Raw genomic sequence first — 21,760 nt, 5'->3', positions numbered from 1 at the left:
TAAACAAATTGTGTTAACTTGCAGCAAGAGATCACAGATACCTGATCATACATGTCATGTGCCAGAGGGTTCCATTTTCATACCTCTGTTACTCTAATGATGAATTATTTCCCATCTTATAGAAATACTCACTCCATCCTCTGTTGCTGATACAATTTTATCTCACTATTGACTCAGACTTTACTTTCTCCACAATATGACCAAAGACACTACCAAAAAAGCAATATGGTTGCACACCAATGGATTTCTTCCCAATGAGAGTAAAATGTAGCAAAAAATTTTTAGATGTTGTCATTGGGAGTAACTTGTATTGGGAGTTACACAATTACACTAATGCAACATTCTTTAAAACCATGTACTTTTTAAGAGATTTGAACAATCATGTACCTTTCCTTCACATAAGAACATTTATTTAATTTGTTTTCATAGTACTTCATCCTGTGGACACTTAAGGTAGCAGTACACACACACACACACACACACACACACACACACACACACACACACACACACACACACACACACGCACGCTGGATATTTTGATACTACCAATCAGTTACTTCAATTAGTACAAATTCAGAAAACCAAAACTACTTCTGGCCATTCTTTGAACTAACATTAACAGTAATAAACATATGCACTCACACTTCTCTCATACTTACCAGAATATCACCTTACACAGGATCTACACTGCCACTACACTACAATTAATGGTAACATTGATATACTTTACTATTTATTATCAAAAACATTCAAAAGCTATGACATTATTGATATGAAAATGTTCAACAAATTCCCTCTTGAATGGATTGAGGCTACACTCAACATATTACAGCACAGATTGCACAGTTGCTTATTGATTAGTCCTTCACTAAATTTTGTAAGTATGAAATTTTAATAACATTCAAGTAACTGTTGCAGAGTTTACCATTCCCCTTCTAATGCTGTTAATGTAAAATACTTTACTCATGTTTTTCTTATCCTAACATGTATAGCTGTTGTCACTTGAATAACAAAATTCATTTCATTATCTCATCATAAACATCCTTGGCTTTTTTCTAATTGAGTTCCCCTATACCAAGATGTGCTTTGCTGTGTAAAATCTATGATCTATAGAAACAAATATATTATGAGTGCAAATCTGTCAATATTTCATTCATGATGCATTAATGTGGCACTAACATACTACATTAGTTGGCTACATCCAAGAAGTTTCACAGAGACTGACTACACACATGTATCCAAAGACTACCTCTTTCACTGTAGAGATTTCAAAATTTCACACCATCTTTTCCATATAAAAATAACACTATGGTTTATTTGTAACTATTTATGTCATGATAATGTCAAAGTTTACAAAAGAACTTTCCATTGACTAATTTCAGAAATATTCAGCAGTATTTAGCTGAACTAACTGCACATCAACTGACATACATAAAGCTAGTCATAACCTACCTTCCAAAGTAATTCACCCATTACATCAGCCATCACAGTCTGCACAGACTAAAAGGTGCAGCCACTTTACAGAAAAATGCTATATTATGGCCAAGAACCATATTGCCAACATTTCTTCATCACAGAGGTAATGAAAATTCAAAAACAAATACTCCATCCTCAAGTGTCTCACTTACCTGTAAACAAAATCAATCCACTTACATCAACAATACACACCCTTCCATCACCATAATATATATGTTTCTTTCAATCACTTATTCACACAACAGAATGAACTGTCATCAATTCATAAATATTTTATTAGGAAACATGACCAAACACTTACAATACTTCAGACACAAACTCCAGTACAGTTACACTCACTGCACTTGTACAGTACAACAATTTATCAACTAGTTTTGAACATACAGCACAACATACACTTAAGGCAACATTTTAACTAAAATAATTCACTAACAAAATGAATCTACACTTCTACCTTATTATATACATCACTCATTTGCAAACCCCTAAAACACAGTACTATCAACACTGAATTCAACAGCCCTCACAACAGTTAAATGGCACAAAGCCAACAACAAAAGTGTGGCTAACCAGTGTACTGCAGATGCCATCATGAAACAGCACCACTCCCTGCAACAATGAATAAGGTAAATACAGTTTCAACACCACACACAAAATTAATTGTGAGCACACTACTTGTCAGCAATTCTACTTTTCTATTACCAACAAAGGGTCACACACTACTGTCATTACACACCTACCAGCACACTGCTGCAAACTCTACCAAGGTGAAAAGCAGATTCACAAAATTAAATACATTTCTGTAACCAACAATACAGGTAATCAAAGCAACCAGATGGTCAGTTGAAATGCACTGTAACAATAGTTTAGGAAAGATTGTATACAAAATGAATGCAAGAAAACCAGGAACAATTAAATAAAACCTAAGGACAATACAACTTCCATTACAAGACAGTGTCACTCAGTAACATTAGCAAAACTATTGTATGGACCATATTTACCATATGTAACTGGGACCAAATTGTTAAACACAATCTAGAAGCAAGGAATTACTTTTATAACACTATTACATCATACTGTAAGCAGAGCTAGTTGGTTGCTTGTTTAAGGGTAATCACTATCTTTTCACAATAATAGAATCAGCCACATTTCAAACATGTCTCAAAAGTAAGAGCAATACAAGGGATAAGGCTAAAATGTTACAGGACAGTCATGTTGTCAACAGTAAAATGAACACAAGGGAAGTCAGCAAGACAACAAATCCAACACTATGTTGAAGCAGCACAGACAAGACCACCTGCAACTTAAAATGTGCAACCACTAATGAGAATGTAAGAGTACATACACAAAAAGGAGACTAACCAATCTTTTTTTAAGAAAAGGGTAAAAACACACAAAGGTGAAAAGGATCTGTCAAGGAGGTGAGTCAGGAATGTCCAAACTCAGCTTACAGTGGTAGATATCCCAACACTCACCACCCTGCCCAAACACCAATGAAAGATTAAAAACCTGAAAACAGAAAAACCACTTTACCACAGAAAATCAAAAACCAGGTCAATCAGGGAATCATCAGCCAACATCAAAGTTAAAGTGCAGGGGAACCTGTAGGTAACACAGAGCCAAAAGAAAGGGGCATTGAACCACAATATGGGCTACTGACTGGAAGGCTCCACAACTACAAAGTAAGGGTGGTTCATCACACAAAAGAAAACCATGGGTTAGCCTGGTACAGCCAATGCAGAGGCAACACACTGGTTGAGACCTTTTGGGAGAGGCAAAATGAACACCACAGGCCTGGTGCCACCTTAATAACAAAGTTTATTAGACAGCAGATCAGCATCCCAAGACTTGGCCCATTACTGTACAAAGTGGTATTTTAAGTGAAGCCATAAATCCACTGAAGAAGGGGTTACAGAAAACAGGGGTGAGAGACTGCTCCCCAGCCAATCAGCAAGCCCACTACCCAGGATATCCACACAGCCAAAGACCCAAAGAGTCAATGAAACAAGCAGCATGATGAATATCAAGATGGTCATGAATGGCCGAGACAATGAGATGGCACAAAAAACACCAGTCAACAGCAGACAGCAACTCATTAAGTACATAAATAACATAATAGTTGTCTTGGGACTGTTTAATAAAGATAAGGCCCTGGGAAATTGCCATCACAGTAAACACCCCACATGTAAGTGGCAGAAGATGATATTCCATTCCAAAAGAGGACATGAAGGCATAGCCCACATGATTAGCATAATTAGAGCCATCAGTCTAAAAAACAACATCCCAAAACTCCCATATAATTTGGCATAAAAAGGAACACCATCTGGGGAATGGAATCTTTCTGACCTTGGCAGACACCCATCCAAATTCAGGGCCAAGGAACTAACCAGGGAGGGAGGGGGGGGGGGGGGAAGGGGGGATGGGGGAGTAAGGAAGAGATGACAAAGAAGAAAGCTGTGAAAATCACAGGAAGAAGACACAGAGCCTCAACCCATAAACCCACCCAAGGGCAGGAATCAGACAGGCAACAGCCATGATCTGGGCACAGGATAGAATACGAAGAATGAGTGGAAGAGAAACAGATAGCAAGTGGATAAGACACCAGAAGCTGGGACCACCAAACAGTGGAGAGGAGGGAGGGAGGGAGGGGGGGGGGGAGAGATCACAGCTCCAGTCAGGAGACTATCAACAGGGCTAGTAGGGAAGGCACCAGTGCACAAACATACCACAGTGATGGACTGAATCCAGAACATGCAGTGTGGAACAAGCAGCTGAACCAAAAACTTTATCATACTCCAAGCAAAACAGAACTAGAGCACAATAAAGACAGGAAGGAACAGTCCACACACCAAGAGGAGTGGGCAAGGAAGCAAAGGACATTAAGTTTACAGAAAAATCCAACCTTTATAAGTCAGATAAGAGGCACCATAGTGTGCTTGTTACCAGAAAGAAGACCCACAAAACAAAACTGTGGGACCACAGGCATTTATTGTGCAACAAGATTGAGCTCTGGATCAGGGTGGATTCTTGTACAGCAACAGAAGTGGACCACCCACAATTTTAGAGGAGATAATTGAAACCCAGGTGAGAGGGTCGATGCAGAGGCACACTGTATAGCTCCCTCAACTAACAAATGCAGAAATCACATACACAGCAGGGGCAACTACAGGAACAGAGGCCACAAGTTCATCAATAGCAATAAGAAAAAGGACACTCAAGACAGAACCCTGTGGGATGCCCATCTCCTGGATCCAGGGACTACTAAAAACAGTACCAACCCAAACACTGAATGACCAATAAATCATGAACTGGCAGATAAAAATCAGAAGTGGGCCCCAGAGACCCCACTGATGAAGGGGAGCAATTAGGATGTGATGGCACCAAGCAGTGTCATAGGCCTTGAAAAGGTCAAATAATACTGCAACCAAATGGCAGCACTGGGAAAAAACCTGCCACATTGCAGATTCCAAGAAAAATTGATGATCTATTGGAGACCATCCCTCTCAGAAGCCACACTGCTAAGAGGGCAATAGATCCAACAATTTGAGGACCCAATTGAGCCAACAGGCTACCATCCATTGAAGTAACTTACAAACATTTATCAGACTAACTAGCCAATACCTATCAACAAATTGGGGGTTCTTACCAGGCTTAACAGAAACCACAATGCTATCACTCCACTGAGAAGGGAAGTCATCCTACAGCCAGATACAGTTGAACACCCAGGGAAGATGCTGCCATTGTAGAGCACTCACATGTTGAAGCAGTTCATCATGAACCAAGTCTGGGCCAAGGGACATATATTGAGAAGATATAGCAGATAGAAATTCCCATTCAGTAATAAGTTCTTTGCAAGATTCTTACTCACAAGGAGTAAAACATAAGGTGGAAGCTTCAAAATACTGTTTCTGCTGAAGGAAAGCAGGCACATAGACTGATACTGATGACATTGCAAAATGGGTCACAAGATGTTCCACAATAACTAACAGGTCCATACAAAGGACATCTGGGAGGTGAAGGCCTGGAAGGGTGGACTCTCAATGCCAACCTTGGAGAGAGCATAGTCTATCCCATACCATTGACAAAGGGACAGTCAAACCAAGAGAAGAATAATCATTCCCAACATATCAACTTGCTCTGTTTCATTAAGCAACAGGTTTTAGCACAAAGCCGTTTAGAGTTAATAATGCTGGCTATGGATGGGTGCCACTTAAAGTGTTGCAAAACTCAACAGCAACCACAGGTGGCAATGGCTATGGCCATACTCCACCACAGGACTCGCCAGTGACAAAATGGTCCAGATGAGCACAGGACAGCAACACAAACAATAACACCACACACATCACACAGGTCATCAATACAACCCAAAAAAAGAGGGACAAAACCTGTGCAGTGTATAGAGGCCAATCAGCATGTTACAAAGGTAACCTGTCCATCAGGGAGCAGGAAGAGAGAGACATCATCAACAGAAAATGGTCACTAACACAAAGGTCGTTATTTGGCAGCCAGTTTTATGAGGGGAGTCGAGAGGGAGAAGAAAGAGAGAGATCAATGACAGAAGAGGTACCCTCACCAGAACTGAAATGAGTAGAGGAGCCATCATTAAGAAGGCACAAGTCCTGGTCTGCAATAAACTGGTTCATGGGATACATCATCCACAAGGGATTATCAGCATTACAATCCCCAAAGGGAAGAAAGGGGGGAAGGAAGTTGCTGAAGAAGGACCATTAAGGCAACAGGTGTAAGAGTCCTGTCAGGAGGGAGATAAAGATTGCAAACCATAACCTCAGAGCCCAAGTCAACACTAACAGCAAGCACTTCCTATGTACTTTGAACAGGAATCCACATGCTAGCAATGTCTGTACAGACCAACATACAAATGCCACCACAAGCCCACAGGTGTCCTACCTGATTTCAACAGGAAACACAGAACCCACAGAATGTCAGGGACTGAGCACGAGTAAAATGCTATTCCTGTACAGCCACACAAGCTACAGAGTAAGACAAAATAAGCTATTCAGTTCCAGAAGGTCACAATACTATCCATCACAATTACATTGGATAACCACGGAACAATGATTTAAATGGGGGCTGAGCACACTAAAGCCAGTCATACCACCAGGTCCCCACCCATCAATGACAAGGAAAGGGCAACATCCATGAACAACAGTTCAGAATCCAGTTGTGAAGCCAGAGATGGGACCTCAGGTGACACCCAAGGCTCTTTGTCTCAGGACTCATGTTTCTTCTTATTTTTTTAAACCTGAGGTCAAGGAGGGCTATGTAGCATAAAGGAGTCAGTTGCAGCAAGATCAGGAACAGAAACAGACCACACTACCTGGTGGTCAACAGACAGCAGCTCTCACAATCACATGGCAGCAGACCTTTTGCCTTGGTGTCAGGAAGGTGCATCCCAGGAGAGGCACCTTTGACTAGCAACCACCACAGGAATGGCATATCTCCAGCTGGGGAGGGGAAGCAACACCCAGAGGACAAGGTGTGGGAACCACAGGGGAGGGAGGGCAGGGAGAAGAGATGTGAAGATTTAACAAAAGCATGACTAGATGACATGGACATAGGATGGAGACATGTATACTTCTTACAAGCCTCTGTGTAGGTTAAAGAATCAAGGGACTTCTACTCATGTTTCTTTTCTTTCTTTTATACAGAGCAATCTGGTGAACATGGATAATGATTGCCATACCAATCACCACATAAAGGGAGAGGGGAGAGACAGGGACTACCGTCATGGAGTGGACATCCACAATCACCACAAAGAGGGGCCTGTGAACAGCAGGAAGACATGTGTTCACAACACAAGCACTTACAACACCTCATAGAATGTGGGATGTACAACATCACATCAATTAACCATAATCCTTACTTTCTCAAGGAGGGTATCCCCTTCAAAGGCCAGAATAAATGCACCAGTATCAATGCAATTGGCCTTAGGACCCTTCTGAACACACCAAACAAAGTGAACACACCACCATCCAAGATTGTCCCAAAGTTCTCAATCAGTTTGAAGGATGTGATCCCTGTGAAAAATCACACATTGAACCATATTTAGAGACCGAGGCAGGTAACGGACACAGGAACCATGCCAAGATGGGTACAGGTACAAACGGCCATAGATTAGACAGCTGAAGCAGTTTTGATCAGCAACAAACCCAACCACATCTTTCTCAGGCAGTCCACTTCACCAAACTTGTCTTCAATGTGTTCCACAAATAACAAAGGTTTGGTTTCATTGAAAGTACCCCATCAGTCCTGGTGCAAACCAGATAACAGGGGAACGCCAAAGCAGCAAGAGAAGCACCACCCAAAGAATCAATTCCATCCAGAGGGATAGCCACAGAAGAACAGCCAGAGGTCTGGACCCCATGTGTCTTATTTGCATAGCATTCACCGTGATACCACACACTGCAATGAGGGGCCCTACTCACAGGCACCACCCATCCATAGCAAGGGCCATGTGGCACAGCAGCCACTGCCAGAAGTTCTGATGCTCCAGGATGACAAGCAACCAATCCAAGGCTTGCATGACATCACAGTTCAGGTATCAAGTGTGAGCCCTGTGTGTTCAGATGGCTCAACAAAAAGGGTACATAGCAACCCTACCACACAGGCTGGCTAACACTGGCTATGCACCCTACCATCAGACAACATGAAAAGGTGTAATGTACTAGGAGGGCACACATCAGAGAAACTAGATAAGGTTCTCTTCCCCATATGGCTCACAGTACAAAAGAAAAATCTAGTAATGGAGGTCAAACCCCAGAGGGGGACCATGTAGTGGCAAAAGGAGGCAATTATCCAACAAGGCCAAATTGTAAAACCAACATAAGTGGTATAGCAGAGGCCAACATAACCAAGGACACCGAGAGGGAAACAAGAGAGGGAGGGCAAAAGGACCAAGGAGGGCAAAAGGAGAAGGAAATGCAGCACTTGAAAGAAGGCTGCAATAGTACAGGGCCCCATGCTCACCATCCACATATCCAGAAAAAGTTGTGAATCTCCTGGAAGGGGGGAGGCCGAGGATTGGGGGGGGGGGGGGGGGTGTTACACACAGTACACCCAAGAACTTGGCCCCCTTCAAACAGCATTGTACTGCAAGTCTCCATATCATTAGAAAAGAGCACAGGTAGTGCCTGTTTTCAATAAGGATCACAAAGCAGATGCCCAAAACTATAGGCCTATATCTCTGACATCAATGTGCTATAGAATTTTAGAACATGTTTTCTCCTCACATATCACCCAATTTCTGAAAACCCCATAATCTACTCTGCAGAAATCAACATGCGTTACAGGAACAGCTATCATGCGAGACCAAACTCACTTTATTTGTTCATAAGACCCAGAAAATATTTGAAGCTCCCAGGTAGATGCAATTTTCCATGACTTCCAGAATGTATCCAATAAAGTTCCACACCATCACCACATGACCAAGGGAAGAGCCTACAGAATATCAGACCTGCTGTGTGCCTGGATTGAAGAATTTACCAAACTGAACACAGTATGGTGTTCTCAATGGAGATACATCTACAGATGTTAAATAAATTTCTGGCATGCCACTGGGGAGTGTTATGAGACCATTGCTTTTCACAATTATATATATATATATATATATATATATATATATATATATATATATATATATATATATACTAGTACATACTGGCAGACTTTCCATGCACCTCTTCAAAGATGGTGCTGCAGTATACAGAGAAGTTGCAGAATTCAAAAATTTGCAGCAAAATGCAATAAGATCTGCAGCACATAGGCAATTGGTGCAAAGAGTGGCAACACACCCTTAACATAAATGTAATGTATTGCAAATAAATAGAAAGAACAATCATTCATTGTACAATTTTATAACAAACACTGGCAGCAGTTACTTCAGTAAAATATGTGTGAGTATGCATGCACAACAATTTGAAATGGAATAATAATATAAAGTTGTTCTTAACACAGGTGCCAGGTTGAGATTCATTGTGAGAGTCCCACACACATTCAAACTATATTTCAGTATTGGTCATCAGTGTGGGATACATACCAGGTCAGGTTTTCATGAGTTAGGGACAATCCAAAGAAGAGGGCACATTTCATCACAGGGTTATTTCATAAGGGTAATAACATTACAGATATGTTTAGCAAACTCAGATGGCTGACTCTGCAATAGGCCCTCTGCATCAGTGTACCTTGCTCTCCAGGTTTTGAGAGGGAGCATTTCTGGACGAGATCATATATATTGCTCCCCAACTTATAACTCCCAAGGAGATCACAAATGTAAAATTACAGAAATTCAAGCACACACAGATGCGTTCCAGCACTCATTCTTCCTGCAAAGCATACAAAACTGGAACATCAAAGGGCACTCCACCACACACCATTGGGTAACTTAAAAAGTATAGATGTAGATGCAGTTTGCAGGTGAAGTTAATCACAGCAATTTCTTTTTCACACACTCACACCCCCCCTTTCCACCAAAGCCCAGTACAAACATAAGGTGCACAAAAGTTACATGCAGGCCGAGTAAGAGGACAGTAACAGCAAATATACCTGCAATACATATCTCCAAATTCACAAATATTTCATTATTTCAAAAATATACCATCCATTCTTTTTTTTAGCACATTATTGCATTGGAAACGCTTCAACTGTGCAGTTTACCAAAATACCCATTGAAATGTGTAAGAGGAATCCATTCCTTGATCCTCACCACATGGTAGTCCAGGCACAAGTTAAGCCTCTAACCTTCCCCTATTACATTCACAGGGAGCCCTTTTACCATATGAAATAACAGCATTAAAAAGGTTAAGATCTCCATTCAGCTCAGGATTTTCATGACTGTGACCCAAAACACTTCATCTGCACCACATGCACAGCACCACTCAAAGCAACTGTTGCCCATCACCTAAAAAAATCTCATGCCTAACAATCTCATTCTCTTATCAAAGCAAGATCATGGCTTTTTTTTCATACATGCAGATATTAGGTAAATTTTTCTAACAGTATCAACTCATGTTTCACAACCACTCAGTCATCTCCACAATAGGCCAGCAGTGAGCTAAGCACGCATACAAGTTTACAAAATGAACTATTTTCTTGTACACAAAAGATAACTGAATCTATTAAACATCCAAATGCAAATAATGAATATGCTGTCCCAAGCAATATCTTTCTACATTTCTGCCCCAGCTGTAACTCAGAACTAAAACAATTCAATTCATGTCTGGCATATGTTCCATGAATACAGCACAACATCTGACAGAATATTTTCAGCAATAATAACAAACATACAAATACAAACAATCATACAGACTAGTTATATGAAATAAATTTATTACATTTCATCTGCTCTCCTCCTACCACACCTTTCCACTCTATCCTGTCTCACCTCCCAACAGCCATCTACTTTCAACAGTAGCTAACTACATAACAAATGTTACATACATACAAAAATAAACTATTTTAATGTTGACTAACTTAAATCCAGTCTTCACTAGCATCTGTAAATCCCCTGTTCCTACAATATACACCAAGGTATAAACTTCAGCAACAAAGACACATCACTACATCTGCAATTACATACATATACCTTCACAATGAACAAACATTTCACAACTTACAATCTGTACCACCCACAAACTCCTGGTTGAAAAGGATTTTTTGCATTCACATTTCCATATTAAATAATTATCACCATACTTTATCATTGTTAATTATAAGGTATTACAGCTCAATATTAAACACAAAACAGCTTGCATTTGCCACAGTTAACAACATACATTCTTTTCAAGTAAGTCAGAAAAAATAAATTACAGTTTTTCTGCACATATTTAACTGCACAGTACTGGTTAAGTATTCCAATACTACAAATCAGCATGCCACATTGCCAGTCCTCCACATCAAGAGCCCTGGACCAATATAAACAAAACCTGCACACCACCATTTACAAATCACAATTTTCTGACATATAACCACTTACAGCAACAGGTGCAAACACTAATTCTAAACAAAAACACATACTTCATCCATCCACACACCCAAATTTCACACTTATGAAATTAACAGATTCACTGTTAATAGATACCACTCAGCAGATTTATCCCTCATGTTCTTTCCACCCATACTGCAAGTTGAATGTGTGAATCATGACACATTACAAGTTCATTGTTAACTTGTCACAGCACACTTCACACATAGCAAGCATGACATTCAACATGATACCCATCAGAACACATGAAAATAAACAAAACCATTACGACTGACATGCTACACAAAATTAAAGTTTCCAAATACCTGTACACATATGAAATTGCAGAACAGGTAAAACTATTTACATATGCACACTCAAAAACACCTAAGAAGATCTTAAAGCCATGGAAAAATTGCAACCAAACTAAATACATTTCCTACTATTTGCCAATAACTGTACAAGTGACCAAAATTGCTATACATGATGAAGCACTGCCACATCCTTTCTTACAGTAACACTTATTCCAACATTTTCTTCTGCACACACAGGAATAGTACATCTGTCTTATACAAACTGTATAAGCACTTATTTATTTAGGACTTATTTAGCACTGCTCTGAACTAGAATACAAATAGTCTTCTGCAATATGTCAGTAGCTACAATGAACTACTTTTCCTACATTTTTCATATACAAAATATTACAAGAAATTCCATTACTTCCATACACATTGTATAAAAATAACAAACATTAAAAGTTTGTAAAATAGTACATCTAACATAAAAGAAATCAATTTACGTACATCTACCATAAATCATGCAATGGTCTGCTTCCTACATTTCATTACTGTTGCAATGTCACAATAAACATTCATAAGAAACAAACAAGTACTTTATCAGTTTCCTTCCACAATGCATGTGAAATTATACGAAACAACAATACTTTCTACAAGACTACATAGGTTTGTTTATTAAATTCACTATGTATCCAATTATAGCATCAGATTACATTACACATAAACCATTATTCAGATGCCACATACAAAAACCACAGCAACAGCACACATCACCATCTAACAGTATACTTTAACACAAAGAGAAAGGCAACACCAGGAGGAGCAACACAGACAAAGAAAACAATCAACTGATAACACACCAGCAAAACCTAATATTCTCACCCATCTCATAATATATCAAGAAACAAAGTTCAGGTCTTATTACAAACAAATACATTCAAACACAATTCACATCTACAATGGCCACTCATTTCCTTATGCTGGCATGCTTTAGGAAATTTCCCTTCCAAATGTTTCCTTGCAAACTGCAAAGTAATACATTGACACCAATCTACATAACCCACAATAATCAGGGATTTAATTCCATGTTACACCAATCAACCCCCTCCCACACACATCCAAAATAAATGCATAATTATCACTTACATTTCTCACCCTCTATTGCACAGAGCTGCATGGTGCAACTTCCAAAACTACATACACCTCACTGAATACCCAACATCATGACAATTCCTCAATCCCCTTTCTACTGGAACACCCACCAACAAAAGGACTACTAAAGAAATTAGGAAATGTGCTCAAACTTCTAAATACCAAAACTCCATTAAAAGGAGAATAGTGACCCAGTATCTTTTGTAAACAACACTGGAGAAGGATATACAGAAAGGTACCCAATACTGCAAACCCAAAAAAAAACTGCCAACAACAGGTTCATGAATTTATCTAGTAAGAAAAGTGAAGCTATATGGGCTGCAGTGAAACAACATACAGGAACTGAAACAGACAAAAATTAAGAACAAGGAAGACTGAAAATAAAAGAATTTGCAAATTATGTGAACATTTTAGCAGCAATCCAACAAAGTTTAAGAAAACTTTCCCAAATACAGCTCAACCAATAAAGAATCATATACCAAACTCAGAGGTATTGCTTCCAACTTCTAAACAGGAAGTATGTAGTTTTGTAAGGCAATAAAAGAACTCTGCAGGTCTCTATGAATTCTGAATGTATGTGTTGAAAGATGAATAAATGGTATCAAAGCTCCACTAACAGAAAGGACATGACTTCTTTGAAACTGGTTGCTTCCTTAACTACCTGAAGTATGCCAAAATTTTACCAGTCCACAAGATAGGTTACACTGAAAACACTCAACTCTAAACAAACATCTTATTGTCATGCTTTTGCAACAGTGAAAAAAAAACATCTGAGCTATCAAAGTATATTCAACCTCCTCTGCAGATACTTGCCTGGTTTCAGGCCTCATAGAGATACTGAATCTGCAATAGCAGAATTTACAAAAATTTTAAAGGCAGTAGGTAAGAACAGTTATGCAACTGGTCTTTTCCCATACCTGTCTAAAGCATTTTATACAGTTATCACCAGAAGCTAATGCATAAGTTATAGGCAGTAGAAGTAACAGGCATGATTATCAATTTTTTTCATTCATATCTACAAAACAGTTAGGTCACAACACGTATCTCCAATGGATCTACATACATTGAGAAACGTATCTGATCCTCAATACATCCATATTCAGGTCCCTCAACAAAGTTTACTGGGCCCCATTATTGTTTCTGGTGTATATAAACAATTTCCCACAACATACAGCCATGGAGAGAATATATTGTTTGCTGATGACAGAAACACAGTTAGACACCAACACAAATGCTGGAAAATTGTACTCTACTGCTGAGGGATGTTCAGAAATGGTCTCAGGAAAACAAAGTAAGTCTTAAAACAAATACAACATGCTCTACAATGAACAAAAAAAAAAAAAAGTTCCTTAAATTTCAGAACATATCCATAAATGATATGGAATGAACATACTATGAAACTATCAAAAAATATCCTCAGCATGTTTTGCACTCCCATGTCCTTGTATCCACATGCATTTATCAATGTCTGAACTGTACACTGTAGTTCCATTCATTCAGCACTCTTATGATACTTTCTGGGGAAACGGTACTCACAATTTACGAACAGCATTTAAAATGCAGAAGAGCAATACAAATTAGCAGTATGTGTGCCCACTGCAAACAACTTTTCAAAATGTTAGAATTTCTAACTGTCCCTTATGAATTTATATTTCAAACCACAGTGTACATTAACAAAAATGTAGATCATTATAGCAAAAATACATCTCTTACCTACAGTACAAGACATAAGTGTCCACCTACACAGCAAGAATACACATAGGACTCAAATTAGCTCCTTGTATGGAGGTGTAACACTAATGAACAGCTGCAGAAAATAAAAAAAAACATGTACTGTTTTAGGACAAATCTGAACTTTTGCAAGAACAGTGCTTTCACAAGATGAACTTCTGTCACAGTATTTTAAGTTTCAATAAGGAGCAAAAGTCATTGTAAATAACATTTGTCACAATGTTTAACTACTTGTAAAAAATGTATAAATATATGAATACATACAAACTGACAACACCCATACATCTAAAAAAAGTCCACATATGGACAATTAAGTAACCAACATGTAATCACTTGCAGCAACCACAACTTCACAAATCGTACACCTCAACAATTCAATCTATTCTCAAATATCTATACTGTTACTGGAGAACTGCACAAAAACCCATAAAGCTACATAATACAGCCTCAGGTTCATTTCTCTCTGTCACAAAATATCATTCCACTGACAAACTTTTTTCCTGTTTCACAAACTTGTTAAATATGGCAACCAACCCCACTATTACATCCATTAGATAGGCAATGATCCATCAAGGGAAACAAACACTGCTCACAGTTCATACATCTGCACAGAAGCAGTTACAAACAACACACACACACACACACACACACACACACACACACACACACTTTCCATTGTACAAATACAGTATGTAGTATACATGCTCACTGACAATGGAGAAAGCTAACATAATTCTACATACTTACTGAACTATCAGGAAATAATTCTTTAATAAATACTATCTTTCCACAGCTCATGTGACAAAGCACTGGAGTACAAAGAAAGTCCACCACTACTTATTGCAACATCCCTTAGAGGCAAGAACACAAAGAATTGTGTCAAGCAGCACTACAGCAAATTCTACTAGTCTACATCTGCATGATTACTTTGCTATTCACAATGAAGTGCCTGGCAGAGGGTTCAATAAACCACCTTCAAGCCATGTCTACCATTCCACTGTAATGGCACACGAGAAAAACAAGAAATTCAGTTTCTCTATGCAGGCCCTGATTTATTATTTCATTATGATAATCATTTCTCCCTATTAAGGTGGTTGCCAACAGGACATTTTCACAGAGGAGGAAACTGGTAATTAACATTTCACAAGATAATCCCATCACAACAAAAAACAACTTTCTTTTAATGATTGCCACTCCAATTCACATACCATGCCTATGGTATTATTTCCCCTACTTAACAATACAAAACAAGCTGCCCATCTTTCAGACTTTTTAAAAGTCATCCATCAGTCCTACTTTAAGCAGATCCACATCTCACAACAATACTCCAGAATACTGCACACTAGTGTAGTGTAAGCAGTCTAGTTGACACATCAGATCTGACCTACATAGACTTCCCTCCCTGATAGCTTCTCAGTAGTATTTCAGCTCACAAGATCACTTTACACCACATCATAGGAACACTCCCATTTTAGCACCACACTGTTACACTTTATGTATAGTGACCTTTGACCACCACCACCACATCCCTCCATACGCCATGCTATCTTAACACTATGCCATCCAGCAACACCAGTGGTGTCATGCACAATATAGCAATCAAACTGCCACCAACACCACAGTGTTATTTGTATAGCACTACTAAGTGGCCAGCAACAGCAGTTTAGTATCTTTTGCATTCTGTTGGTGTTTTATTTGGTAACAAAATACACAAAGCAACAACTTTGTTTTTGTAAGTTCTTGTGCCCTTTCATCATGGCAGACGAAAGATAACAGGATTATTTACAATTAATGCGTGGACATCTTGCATGACGTTCCAGACAACTTGGCCAATCAGGGTGACAATGGATAGCAAAACAATGAAAGTGAAGCAGAATCGTAGGAACATAGTGAAGCATCCAAGAAAAATTCGGCAAACACTACAGTTACTATCCAATTCGGCTGAATCGGACGGTGAAGGCACTGCCCACTGGTCTGACTGATTTACTGAGCAAAAATTATACATTTGAAGGATCTTAGGATCCAAACATATTTCCCATTGATACACAGAGCATCGAAGATAAAGCCAAATTATATATTGATTATATTAGCAACAAAACCAAAAAATATTAGTCAAAATTGCACGATAAGCAAACTATCTTAAAAATACCTAATTTGTCAATGTTAACAGACCCACACTTAGAATTTCAAGAAAAGCAAGGATCAATGATTATTAGTCAACGAATCCATTGATACACACCGATATTTCGCAAATTGACATCCTAGAAACAATTCAGACATATCAATTTAACATTTTTCCAACAGCAACAATAAAATGGATAATGCCTAACGGGTTAAAGTTCAATTAATAATTTTTTCCAATATGTTTAAAGAAACGTGATCTAAGGCAAAACATCTCAATTGATGACGGGATTATACCGTGGCGTAGACGATTACATTTTAAAGCTTACCATGCGTCGAAAATTACGAAATACGGCATACGCATTCGGATGCTGTGCAATTCCGTTATGGGATTCTTTTCCTCACTCTGGGTATATTCCGGCAATGGACCAAAAACAGTGATGGAACTATTGACACTTTCTAATGGAAATTGGCAGCACCTCTGCAATGTGGATTATTATAACAGTGTAGAACATACAGAGAAGTTCCTTGAAAATAAAATTAGTTTGGGAAAATACAGCAAAATAGAGCATTTCCGGAAAATTAAAGCGCACGAAACGCGTTTGAAGCTTGCCATCAACAGAAAGGTAACAAGCAGCCAGCAACAAGGCAAGTAATCTGAATTAGCACTGACAGCATCAAACAAACAAGTTTGTACGAGATGCACAGACAGCAAAGTCTTAGGAGATTACATAGCATTTGCAGCTAACACCCCAACACCTAACATCCTTATAAACACTTTCTACTAAATTTATTTTTCTTTTTTACACTCTTCATACCATTTTCTTTTCAGTTATCTATGCAACTTAATACACATATTGAGTCTCAACAAGCTACAATCATTACTCCATTCACTGCTATGCACCCAACATGCCTAATATTTGAGTCAACTAACATTTGCTACAGCTATTTTCTTAATCCAAAATGATATTTACCTTCGTTTCCATTTATGAAAGGTTTTCCTAGCTCAGCATAAAATGGAAATGTTCTACCTCTGACACTGAACTATTTAGGAATTTGAAAATGTATCCTCAGATCTTAATACAAACATTTGAAACATGTCTTTTCTGAAACATGGCCAGTAGCTGCTGCAGCTCCTCATGTTCTCTCTTTGCACTTAAAGTCTTTGGAATCACGAAACTAAAATGAACAAACAACTTAGTGCATGTTTCTGAAGATCATAAAACATGCATTCATTAGTTTGGGCCAAGGAAACAAATTCAGTGTAACTACATATGAAACATTTGTTTCAGTACATTATGAAAGTTCCAATTAACAAATAAGCTGTTCTATTACAACAAACAGTAGCTATCACTCAACAACACTGACACCAAATCCAGCCAATTATGGGGAACTTGGAATGTTCCAACAATCCACATCTCCATTCCCATCTACAAAAAGAAACTTTTCATCTACCAACTACACCGAATAAGTTTCCAAAAGGTTTAACTATTACAGCTCAAATGACAGCACATATCAGAATCCTACCTGCATAAAGGACTCTCTATACACTAAGTAACATGCAGCCTCACACAGCCTCCGACATAACTTATTCCCAACAATGTATCTTCTAACTGCACAGCTACATTGCAATAACCCTATACTATATGATTCCTTTTTCATGCTGGCTTCTACACACATTAATTACAAGCTTCAACATAGTTGATTACTCAATACTACCTGCAAAATAGGTAGTCCCCACACTGAAAACCGAAAGTTACACACAAAAGACATTACTATACTTCACAAATGCAGTTTCCTTCACAAAAAATGAAAATGTCCCACAAACTATGGAGACCCATGTTCTCCAAAGGTATATACTATCTCAGTTTGCTTTCTCACTAGTCTTAAGCATATTGTGCAGGACATCATACAACCTGAGATTGAAAATGAGTCCTACATCAATACTAGCAACATCAGCATTAGTTTCACCATATAAATCATTTCCTGAAACTTTTCAGTTTCTTTAGGCAAGTTCACTTCATTAACATTACTTTCCTGGCAATCCAGCTACTGTGACAGACATACCTGTGTTTCAAGCACATTCTCTCACATTTAGGAATGAATGAAAAATCACAGGCAAGTCTGTACAAAACAATTACATGTTACAGATCAACACAAATGTTTATTTTATCAGCTGAATAACACCTCTCCAAGACGTTTCATTCACTTTTCCAGTACAAATTCATTCACAGTTTCCTTCTCTACTTGGAATTATTTCAAACCATCTGTGGCTGCAATTAAAGCAACATTTCATTGTCATGAGACATTGACTCTTAACATTTTATACTATCCACAAACATAGCATAAAGGATATCACACCTATCTCAGCCTGGGGTTGAGCACAAATTCTCACAGTAAACACAAGTAGGACAAATAAAACCAACATTTTTATCCCTTCAACATAATTTAACAGCATTTCTTTTACAGCAATTACTACTACTTTCATCCACTGCAATGGAATCATTCAGTTCTCATTCACATTCTTCCTTCATTAACAAACACTATCATTTGACAAATTGGTTCAGAGGACAGTAAAGAGTGGAGAATGGGGCAGAGTGTGAGAGCAAGTGCAAACATTACATACATGAAGGGATAAGTCAAACCTTCCACTCCGGTAGGTGTTCCTGAGAATTGCATACCAAAATTGCAGACACTTTTACACTCACCAACTTCCATCCAACAGACTTATCAATGTGCTTTGAACACTGCCAAGCTGAAATTATTCAATTACAACATACTCAATGAAATGGAAAGTTGTAGTCAATTCATTATGCAACCACCTAATTACTTGCTACTCACAATAGCCATTAATCCTACCACCAAAATTACACATCTTACATGGAATGCATATTGCAAATACATACTTTCAAAGGAATAAAGTTTGCCACTTTGAACAACTGACAATAGTATTAAAACATGTTGTGTGCATTGAAACTGCACTTTTACATTTATATCCTAACCAAGATCACATAACCATAGGGCATACAAATTGGACAGGGTACTATTGAGTTTAAGCAATAGCCAACACATTCCTGCAACCTAGAGTCTATAAGACAAGTCATATAGTTTGAAAGGAATGTCATTGCCATATTGGACCATTTACTCACTGTTAAGTAGAAGCAGTTTTTCTGTATATTTCACTCATGGGCTATGCCTCAATTATTAATATTGTAACATCCAATCATTTAATCAAGTATCAAATTTAAGCATTCAATAATGTCATTCAAAATTCACAACTTTCAAATTATAAACATTCCAACATTTTTATTTCATTTCTAACACATCATAGTTCTCAACAAGGAAGCACAACCAACTAAAATTCCATATGCTACAACAAAATCCACTACAGAACTCCACACACATTTGTTACAATAAATACTAACTAGAACCACCCATTTTGATTGAAATCACAACTATGCTGACTTACATTAACACCATCAGCTCCACTACTGTTTGTCCACAAAGGTTTTCCAAAAACCTTCATAAAGCAATCACTTCCCTCAACAGTCAACTGCCACACTAACAACTGTTGTATTCCTGTATCAACATTCATTTTCCTTTAAACTGCCTAGCAGATTAAAACTGTGCCACACCAAGACTCAAACTACGAACCTTTGCCTTTGGCTTTTAAGGCAGGAGACGAGGTACTAGCAGAACTAAAGCTGTGACAACAGGACACAATTCATACTCGAGTAGCTCCGATGGTAGAACACTCGCCCACAAAAGACAAAGGTCCCAAATGCGAGTCTCAGTCCAGCACACAGTTTTAATCTGCCACAAAGTTTCATATCTGCACACACTACGCTGCAGAGTGAAAATCTCATTCGCTCTTTTCTTGTTGCACAAGACCATGGAAAACGACATCAGTAAGTTAACAGCCAAATATTTTTCACAGTTCAACAGCCTTTCATTCTATGCATACTTTAACTGGTGCAATACCAAAAATCGGGTTTTCTGATTTTGACATTTCCTTAGTATCAGGTTCCACACAACACATGACAAATTTAACATGCATTATCCATGCATATTGCTACTCTTGCACGACCAATGTCACCCCACTATTGGTCTGTATCACCATCACTACACTGCCATTTTCCGTTTTTCCTAGGAGAAATGTCCTCAGAAAGACACATCTACATACTAGTTATCTGCTGGCTTTATGCGGACATTTCACTTCTTACATTCAGTAATATTTCTAACCTAATAAAATATTAGTTAAATCATATCTGTTGACATTGGTAAGTCTTCTACAATTCCCAATGCACTGATAAATCACACAAAAATGCTTGTAAATTCATTTCATACAGATGCTACAAAGCAACAACATTATTTGCTTCAATCTCCTGTTTCCAAGTCATGTTCACTGTAGTCCACCCTGGTGTGCTCCACTACTAAGGTAAGTTTTCATTGTTGACAGAAATAACAATGAACTCCAGCTAACTATGTGCCTTCCTATGTACGTATTTAAGACTGATTCTACTCACATGTTCCTGAAGCTGCTTCATGCACTATAAATGTGTGCCATATTACCTTTACTATAAGTTACAACCTTCGCCTACAAACTACATGTATCGCCAAACTCAAAACGATTTCAAGAACGCACCTAATACACACTCAGAACTAGTCTCAACACATAATTTTCACTAAAGAAAATAGGTGAAGAATCTGTTTGTGGCACACCTTTTAATGCAGGGTTTTGTCAATTGTACTAATACGTCGAATCTACAACTAAATGACATACATAGGAGGACACTTACACATATCCTAAATCAACAATGAATACTTCAGCCAATTTCGACAACAAACTCTCATAGCAAGTACACCTGCATTCAAAAGCTCAAACTTGCCACTCTTTACAGCATATAAACTAAATCCGCTTTCAGTGACCACATCCGCAGTACGCGCTGGACCGCCGCGCTATCTGACTGCATTTGAAGGGTCGAGCACATCTACTTATAGC

At 38.4% G+C, this 21,760-nt stretch overlaps 1 long non-coding RNA gene across 1 annotated transcript; it reads right to left on the bottom strand.

Moving 5' to 3' along the window:
• Positions 1-1,736: 1,736 nt before the first annotated feature.
• Positions 1,737-21,758, bottom strand: LOC126278556 (uncharacterized). Its single transcript, XR_007550721.1, has 2 exons — positions 21,558-21,758; positions 1,737-2,088 (listed from the first exon to the last, which is right to left on the bottom strand). It is a non-coding gene; the product is annotated as an uncharacterized LOC126278556 (long non-coding RNA).
• Between the last annotated feature and the right edge of the window lie 2 nt (positions 21,759-21,760).

This window comes from Schistocerca gregaria, chromosome 6, assembly GCF_023897955.1.
Source record: "Schistocerca gregaria isolate iqSchGreg1 chromosome 6, iqSchGreg1.2, whole genome shotgun sequence".
NCBI classification, from domain to species: domain Eukaryota; kingdom Metazoa; phylum Arthropoda; class Insecta; order Orthoptera; family Acrididae; genus Schistocerca; species Schistocerca gregaria.
The sequence above is the reverse complement of the archived record's forward strand: the minus strand, read 5'-3'. Positions and strand labels throughout refer to the sequence as shown.